This window comes from Scyliorhinus canicula, chromosome 21 (genome assembly GCF_902713615.1).
Source record: "Scyliorhinus canicula chromosome 21, sScyCan1.1, whole genome shotgun sequence".
NCBI classification, from domain to species: Eukaryota; Metazoa; Chordata; class Chondrichthyes; order Carcharhiniformes; family Scyliorhinidae; genus Scyliorhinus; species Scyliorhinus canicula.
The window spans coordinates 65,839,414-65,849,084 of NC_052166.1; the positions used below are offsets into that span (position 1 = coordinate 65,839,414).

At 47.9% G+C, this 9,671-nt stretch overlaps 1 pseudogene; it reads left to right on the forward strand.

The window, feature by feature from the left end:
- The first annotated feature begins 8,015 nt into the window (after positions 1 to 8,015).
- On the forward strand, positions 8,016 to 8,887 carry LOC119955531 (annotated as a pseudogene).
- The last annotated feature ends 784 nt before the right edge of the window (positions 8,888 to 9,671 follow it).

Sequence of the window (9,671 nt, forward strand, 5' to 3'; positions counted from 1 at the left end):
CACTGAAAGCGGATCAGTTGTTCATTTTAACCATCGTTTGCTGGTACAGAGCTTGAATATTGCTCAAAAGAGAGACCCTGTTGTGGAAGTTTTTCATCTTCCACTCATCAGAACGAATGCCAAATTTGAAACCATCACAACAATCTATTCTTGGGGAGAAAAGGATGTTGATTGGTTGGCTAGTCGACTCTGATTCGCTGAGGCGCTAATTTCAAATTTGAAATTGACGTATTTTAACAATGTGGAGCAAAGGCTAATTTCTGGAATTTGATCCCCGATCTGCCACGGTCACACTGAATGGCAGTCTGGGCTTGAGGAACTGCATGGCCTCCTCCTGTTTGCAAGTCTCCCACTGTAACCCTCCAGGTTGAACATCTTTCATTGGGAGCACGGATTTACTACCAAACTTTCTTCATTGTGAAAGTGCTCGTTCTCGTTGAAAATGTATTCATGGGTGGCAGGGTAGCACAGTGATTAGCACTGTTGCCTCACAGCACCAGGGACCCGGATTCTATTCCGACCTCAGGAGACTCTGTGCCATTTGCACATTCGCCCCCGTGCCTGTGTGGATTTCCTCCGGGTGCTCCGGTTTCCTCCCACAGTCAAAAGATGCACAGGGGAGGGCAGCACGGTGGCGCAGTGGTTAGCACTGCTGCCTCACGGCGCCGAGGTCCCAGGTTCGATCCCGGCTCTGGGACACTGTCCGTGTGGAGTTTGCACATTCTCCCCGTGTCTGCGTGGGTCTCACCCCCACAACCCAAAGATGTGTAGGTTAGGTGGATTGGCTACGCTAAATTGCCCCTTAATTGGAAAATATGAATTGGACACTCTAAATTTATTTTTAAAAAGATGTGCAGGTTAGGTGGATTGGCTGTTAAAATTTCCCACAGTGTCCAGAGAGAAGCAGATTAAATTGGGTTACAGGGATAGGGTTGGGGAGTTACCGGGGTAGGGTGCTGTTTCAGAGGGTCGGTACAGACACAATGGGCCAAATGGCCTCCTTCTGCACTGTAGGAATTCCATGGTCTACTTCACTGTTAATATTTATCTTTGAGGTGGCACAGTGGTTAGCACTGCTGCCTCACAGTGTCAAGGTCCCATGTTCAAATCTAGCCTCAGGTGACTATGTGGAGTCTGCACATTCTCCCCCATGTTTGTGTGGGTTTCCTCCCACAGTCCAAAGATGTAGCATGGTGGTTAGCATAAATGCTTCACAGCTCCAGGGTCCCAGGTTCGATTCCCGGCTGGGTCACTGTCTGTGCGGAGTCTGCACGTCCTCCCCGTGTGTGCGTGGGTTTCCTCCGGGTGCTCCGGTTTCCTCCCACAGTCCAAAGATGTGCGGGTTAGGTGGATTGGCCATGCTAAATTGCTCGTAGTGTCCCAAAAGGTAAGGTTAAGGGGGGTGGTTGTTGGGTTACGTGGATATGTGGGTTTGAGTAGTGTGATCATTGCTCGGCACAACATCGAGGGCCGAAGGGCCTGTTCTGTGCTGTACTGTTAAAAAAAAAATGTTTTAATGTGCGGGTGTATTGACCGTGCTAAATTGCCCCTTTAGTGTCCAAAGATGTAGGTTAGGTAAAGGGCTTATTGGGAGTGGGCTTGGGGGGGGGGGGAGTGCTCTTTCAGAGGGTCGTTGCAGACCTGATGGGCTGAATGGCCTCCTTTTTCCCTGTAGGGATTCTATGATTCTGATTACTTCTAATTCATTTTTACTGTTTTCATCTTAAGTTTGATGACCTCCCACATCGAATTATATCAAACATGTTCAGATTCCTGTTCATACTGACAGTGTTGGGATTGTGTGATGTGCATTAGGATGTGTATCTGTTCAGGCGGAGGGTGATACCAGTGTTTAGGGGACTCAGTTATGAGGATAGGTTGTACAGGGCAATCCTAAGTGGAGAGATTGAGCAGTATGGAGCTGTATTCTCTGGAGTCCGAAGAATGGAGTCAGAACAGGGCCTGGTTTAGCTCACTCGGCTAAATCGCTGGCTTTTAAAACATACCAAGGCAGGCCAGCAGCACGGTTCGATTCCCGTACCAGCCTCCCCGGACAGGCGCCGGAATGTGGCGACTAGGGGCTTTTCACAGTAACTTCAATGAAGCCTACTCGTGATAATAAGCGATTTTCTTTTTTTCATGAGAGGCGATCTCGTTAAAGTTAATAAAATTCTTACGCGGGTTTGACGGGACAGGTGCTGAGGCTGTTACCCTCAGCTGGTTAGTCTAGAGCTGGGGGGGGGGGGGGCACGGTTTCACGATTAGGAGATATAGAGAAATGTCTTCAGTCACATGTTAAACGTTAAAAGAATCGATAGATACGGAGTAGATACAGAGAGACCATTTCCACTGATGGGGAAAGTCAAGAATGAGGAGGTTTAATCTGTCGATGAGAGCCAGGAAATTTAGGAGGGAAATCAGGAAGGGCATTTTCATACAAACGTTGGTGAAAATCTGGAATTCACTTTCCCAAAAGCCGCTGAATGCTGGGCATTAATTGCAGCTTGCAAGACTGAGGTGGATAGAATGGGGTTGTAGAGATCTGGAGCAAGGGCGAAGATTAAATTGAGGTCCTCGGCCCAACCATCTTCATTGGGTCAGACGTAGGGGTTGTCACTGATGATTTGCACAGTGTTCAGCACCATTTGCAAATCCTCAGATGCTGAAGCAGTCAATGTCCAAATGCAACACGAGCTGGACAACATTCAGACTTGCATTGTTAATTGGCAAGTTACGTTTACGCCACACAAGTGCCAGGCAATCTCCAGCAAGGGAGAATCTAATCAGCTTGACATTCAATGGTATTACTATCGGCAAATTCCCCCACCATCAAAATCCTCGGGGGTTATTGTTGACCAGAAACTGAACTGGGCCAGCCATCTAAATACTGTGGCTACCAGGGCAGGTCAGAGATTGGGAATCCTCCGCTGTGCAACTCACCTCCTGACTCCCCAAAGTCTGTCCACCATCTACAAGGCAAAGTTCAGTGTGGTGGAATACTCCCCCCTTGCCTGGAGAAGTGCAGCTCCAACAACACTCAAGAGGCTCGACATCCGTATCATTGATTAACACCCTATCCATCAGCTCAAACATTCAACACCTCCAACATCGACGCACTGTGTGTACCATCTACAAGATGCACTGCTGCAACTCAGCCAAGGCTCCCATCCAGCACCTCGCAAACCTGCGACGTCCACCAACTCAAAGGACAAGGGCAGCAAATGCAAACACCGTCACCTGCAAGTTCCCCTCCAAACCACTCACCACCCTGACTTGGAAATGTATCGGCCGTTCCTTCCCCGTTGTGGAATCAAAATCCAGAAACTCTCACGGCGCTGAGGTCCCAGGTTCGGTCCCAGCTCTGGGTCACTGACCGTGTGGAGTTTGCACATCCTCCCCGTGTTTGCGTGGGTTTCACCCCCACAACCCAAAGACGTGCAGAGTAGGCGGATTGGCCATGTTAAATCGCCCCTTAATTGGAAAAATTAATTGGGTCCACTAAATTTATAAAATAAAATAAAAATTAAAAAATCCAGAAACTCCCTTCCTAACAGCACTGTGGGTGTACCTACACCACACGGACTGCAGCTCCACCTTCTCTTTTTTAAAATTAATTTAGAGTAGCTAATTCATTTTTTCCAATTAAGGGGCAATTTAGCGTGGCCAATCCACCTACCCTGCACATCTTTGGGTTGTGGGGGTGAAACCCACGCAAACACAGGGAGAATGTGCAAACTCCACACGGACAGTGACCCAGGGCCGGGATTCGAACCTGGGACCTCGGCGCCGTGAGGCAACAGGGCTAACCCACTGCGCCACCGCGCTGCCCTTCCCGCCACCTTCTCAAGGGACAATTAAAGATGGGCAGTAGATACTGGAGTTCACATCCCTCGAATGCAGAAGATGTAACGATCAGTTATGATTTAACAGAATGGGCACATGGGAGAGGTGACTGGCCTCCTTCTGACCCGGATTTCCTGCCCGCAATCTGCAGAATCAGAGATACGTCACAGAAAGCTGTAGTCAACTGAGAGGGTGGGGTAATCAGCTGGAAACACGAGCAATGATGTGACCGGGGCAAGGTTTGTAAAACGAAAGGGGCTCTAACCCCCTCAGATCGTACTCCTAGCTGACCATCCCACAGTTAATCCTCTTGTTCAACTGTTCGATATGTCGATGAAGCAGATTATCCAAAAACAGACTATGCTCAAGGGCAATGGGAAACTTTTCATTTGATGACCAACAAAGGATATTTATCAATATTGCCTCCTGTGTGTGTTTTTTTCTTTATTCGTTCATGGGAATGTGGGCGCCGCTGGGCAGGCCCATCATTTGTTGCCCATCCCTAATTGCCCTTGAACTGAGAGTCTCGCTCGGCCATTTCAGAGGGGGGCAGTTAAGAGTCACCCACATTGCTGGGGGTCTGGGGGTCACATGTAGGCCAGACAGGGTAAGGACGGCAGATTTCCTTCCCTAAAGGGTCATTAGCGACCCAGATGAGTTTTCACAACGATTGTCACAGTCATCATTGCCGACACTAGCTTTACATTCCAGATTTATTAATTTTACTTCAATTCCACTGGGGGCGGTGGTGTCATTGCAACCCGCATCCCCAGAGAATTAGCCTGCATTACACTGTCTCCCCGTGTACAGCTGGATGTCAGCTTCAAATGAAATCCTCACGTATAGATTTTTCATTAAAACATTCCATTAAATATTCACACGATTGTGGGAATTTTTATTCTGCAAGTTATTATTTGATTTGATTAGGCGATATTGTTTTTAAACTTCAATAAAAATACGAAACTTCAACTCAGCATTAATAATAATTGAACGTACAGTCGGAATTGTGCGCCCTGTGGGATTTTCTGTTCACGACCAGTACGCGCTGATCCCCAAATGTATGATTCTGTTGTCAGGGAGTTCTGTGTCGCCTGAGGTTGGCGATGTTTTGAGTGAGTTGTATTCATCAACAACCGGAGGAACTGGAGAAGCGGCTCAATCCCACAACATAGACTCACTGTTCATCGGACACCAGAACTTCATGGCAAAAACGACTGTTCCACATTGAGGAGTTGGCAGCTATTCGACTGTGAGGGCATCAAACCAGATCCTGTCCATCTCCATAGACAGACATATACGCCTGGAGCTGAACACACACACACCTAGAGCTGAACACACAGACAGACACACAAAATTTCCCTTGGGATCACTGGGTAGTGATATAGTGTTGGCCAAGACCTTGTTGGTTTTAGCCCCAACTAAGCATTGACAGATTGAGTGTCAACTGACACAGTAATAGACCACACGCCGCATATGCCCACTCACACCAGCAGCAAAGGCCCTTTCACCAATCTTGCCCACCTCAGACGCAATTGGCCTGCAAGGTTACAAGGAGCAGGAGCAGACCGTTTGGCCCATCAAGCCTGTTCTGCCAATCAATAAGATCTGAGATAGAAGCCAAGTTTCAGTAAACCAAGATCACCAAACACCTGCTGTACAGACTGGAGTCAAATCAAAATGACTTGTGGTTTCTTTGCATTGCTAATTTTAGGATAGGTGGTGTAGTGTTCACAAAGACCAGAAATAGCTTTTAACTTGAACAAAGCTATAAATTTATTAACATTACTTAATTGGAATTCACACTTCTATATAAATACACAGATGATACTAAACATATAATCTACACACTCACCTACAACTAATCTGTACACGATTACATTAACTATGATCTGCTCTCACTCACACTATGGTTCCTTCAGTATGTCCTCCAGCTTTCTCCTCAATTTCTCCCCACAAGGCTTAGCATCGATGCCTCATATAGTTGTACATCTAGCTCCCTCTAGTGGTTGATTTAGACATTACATCAACCCTTACAGTTCTCTACATTTATTATAATGTCACACGACTTAACTCTTAAATCCATTTGAAGCTCATCGTCTGACCTCAGACCTCTTCAGTGGGGGGGTTCTTGTCCAACTTTCAAGTGTCCATGATATTTTAAAAAGAATGTAGACTGGACAACACTTGTTGTGACTGTGCTGCAGCGTTCTGTGAAAGTGTTCAGTGTCCAGATGCCAGTGTCCCAGGTCGATGACTCAAGGATGATCTATCCTCTGTTTTGATACCCCATAAACAAGTGTTGGTTTAGCTGCATTTAAGAGGGTTTGCTCGGAATGTTGGCAAAGCCACCAACTCGCAGGGAAGACCCTCTATTGATACAGCTCCCAGCTGGCAGATTACAGCATTGGAATGGGAGAGAGAGAGGGGGGTTTAGAAAAACATCTCCTGTACTTCAGTTCGCACGCACCGCCTGTCAATCCCAAACATTCCAAACCATTTCCTCCAGCTTTATAAACAAAGAGACTTTCACAAAGTCCTAAAAACATGTGGTAGTGACCACTGATGTATTAAACTGTATATATGGGTATTACGGTAAGGCCCCTGTACTACAGGTGCCGGGGTAGATCCCTGCCTGCTGGCTCCGCCCAGTAGGCCGAGTATAAATATGTGTGCTCTCCGTACAGCAGCCATTTCGTCAGCTGCTGTGGGAGGCCACGCATCTCTGTGTAATAAAGCCTCCATTACATTCTACTCTCGTCTCGTTGTAATTGATAATGCATCAAAACGCTCTGCCACCCAGGAAGCACAGACACCATTGGAATTTGCAACAGTCAGATCATCAGAGCTGCTCGTCGGAGCAAATATTACGGGAGAAAAATCTTTGTCACACAGCGAGTGGTCGGGGTCTGGGCTGCTCGGCCTGGAAGCATGATGGAGGCAGGTCCAATCGAGGCAGCATTGGATAGATGTTTGATAACGTTGCGGAGGGTGGGGTGTTAATCACATTCAAATGTTTTGGTCCTGCCCAAAGCTGGAGGATTACTGGAAGGAGGTGTTTAGGGTAATCTCTAAAGTGGTATTGGGGCCTCACGGTAGCACGGTGGTTAGCATCAATGCTTCACAGCTCCAAGGTCCCAGGTTCGATTCCCGGCTGGGTCACTGTCTGTGTGGAGTCTGCACGTCCTCCCCGTGTGTGCGTGGGTTTCCTCCGGGTGCTCCGGTTTCCTCCCACAGTCCAAAGATGTGCGGGTTAGGTGGATTGGCCATGCTAAATTGCCCGTAGTGTAAGGTTAATGGGGGGATTGTTGGATTACGGGTATACGGGTTACGTGGATTTAAGTAGGGTGATCATTGCTCGGCACAACATCGAGGGCCGAAGGGCCTGTTCTGTGCTGTACTGTTCTATGTTCTATGGTGCACGTGAAACTGAACCCGGGCCCCCGGGAGGCCATATTCGGGGTGTCGGACCAGCCAGGGTTAGAAACGGGCGCGGAGGCAGATGTTGTAGCCTTCGCCTCGTTGATCGCCCGAAGGTGGATCCTGTTATGGTAGAGATCAACCTCTCCACCCTGTGCCCTGGCGTGGCGGGGGGACCTGCTGGAATTCTTGATGTCTGAAAAGGTCAAATTTGAACTGAGGGGAAGGATGGAGGGGTTCTACAGTTCATGGGCGTTATTCATTATGCACTTTCCAGAATTGGGTCACATCGAACATTAGGGGGTTGGGGGCTGGGAGGGTTGGGCGGAGGGGGACCGTATGTGTTAATGGAGACTATGGGTGATTCCTGATTCCTCTTTGTCATTTGTTTATGTCAACATGCGGGCTAATGTCTGGGGTTTGGTGGGAGGATGGGATCGTTGTTATTGATATGGGGATGGACATTACATTCCTTACTGATTATTGTTTATTGTTGGGTGTAAATTTGGGAGAAAATGTGAAAAAGGAGAATAAAAAAAAGTTTTTAAAAAAGAGGGTATTGGCTGATTATTTGAATAGACGTGGAAATGGCAGGGGAATGGCACAATGTCGAGGTGCTTGTTTGGGGAGCCGGCGTATACAGGATGGGCCAAATGGCCTCTTCCTGTGCCGTAATAATTCTGTGATTTAAGTGACTCAGGGACATTTGATTGAGGGACAATTATTGGCCCAAGAGCCTCCAACTCCTACTCACCATGTGGCCATCCCACCCTGAATATGTTCTGTTGTTCAATTTGGTTAAGTCTCACCTGTACCAGGGCGCTGCCGTGTCCGCCCTGCTCTGCCTCAGCCCGGCACCGGCCCGCGGACAGAACGAGCCGAAGATCACTTCATCTGAAGACATTGTTTTAAAACAGCCGAATCCACCCATCTCCCTAATTTGTAACCTGACCTCGGCCACTGGCAGTTACTGGATGAAAGATGACAAAGTGGTTCCTGGAAGCAGGTGTTCTTTGCCTGCAAACAGCACAGAGTTGAAGATTAACAAACCAAAAACTGACAATTCTGGAGAGTGTCAATGTGTCTTCACGTTTGAAAATTCCCCTCCAGTCAATGCCTTCATTTATGTCAAAGCATCTCCTTAAATCATTGGTCACAAGAGGAGTGAGAATCAGAATGAGGGCCAAAGCGCTCTCATGTACTGCAGGTCTGTAGGTTACCCTTATTCTGTTTGGACCTGGTACAAGGAGGAGAACGATGAATTGAGGGAACTCAATAATGCTACTGGTCGCCACTTCATCACAAACAAAGACAACTACACAGAATTGATTATTGAGAACCTGCACATCAAAGATGATCCAGGCCATTACTTGTGCAACGCTTCAAATGGCATTGGATACCATCGTGCTACCACTGTCCTGCTTGTCCGTAGCTACCTGGCACCTCCCTGGCCCTTCCTGGGGGTCGTGGCAGAAATTTTAATCCTGGTTATCATCATTGTCGTATATGAGAAGCGAGAGAGCAGACGAGCTCCCTGATGATGATGAACCAGTTTCAGGACCATTGAAAACCAATTCCACAAATAAACATAAGGATAAGAACTTGCGTCAGAGGAACACCAACTAAAACCTTGGTTGATAGAATTTTGGATTTCTGAACATCATTATCAAATAGTGTGGGTCTCAGTCAAAGACTCTCGAGATTGTTGGTCTGAAAGGACGAGTTCTAACTTCCCTGTTGTCTCAGAAGGAATAAGATGACTGTGTGAAGCATGTTTTGCCTTATTCAATCTCTTCGAAAGAATAAAGTATTAAGAACATTGCTTTCGACTTCTGGTGGCGGCGATGACGTAGGAAGCCGCACATTTGGGAGCTCCCGTTTTGAACGGACTTTTCGGCTCTTTTTAGAACCCAAAACGGAAATTTTTCGACGTCTCCCGGTGGGAGAAGGTGTGCTGATCAACTTTCCCCGCAGTCCATGACTCGAACTCGGAGTGGAAAGGGGGAAAAAACGGCAGCAGCTCCCAAGAAAAAACGGGGGAAGGAATCCAAGATGGCGGCCGGTGGAGCACCAGAGGAGTGGAAGCAGTGGGCCCAGGAGCAGCAAGCTGCTCTCCTGCACTGCTTCACAGACTTCAAGGCTGAGGTACTGAGCTCTCTGCAGGAAACAAACAGAAGGCTGTCGGAGATTCAGACGACCCAGGGTGCTGCCATCAAGGAGTTGCAGACGCAGGCCACTGAACGAGAGGAGGAGGCCGGGATCCTCGTGAGTAAGGTGGAGGGGCACGAGGCACTCCACAAGAAGTGGCAGGAACGCTTCGAGGAGCTTGATCACCGCATGAGGCGGAAAAATCTGCGGATCTTGGGCCTTGCGGAGGGGCTGGAGGGGTCGGATCTGACAACCTACGCGGC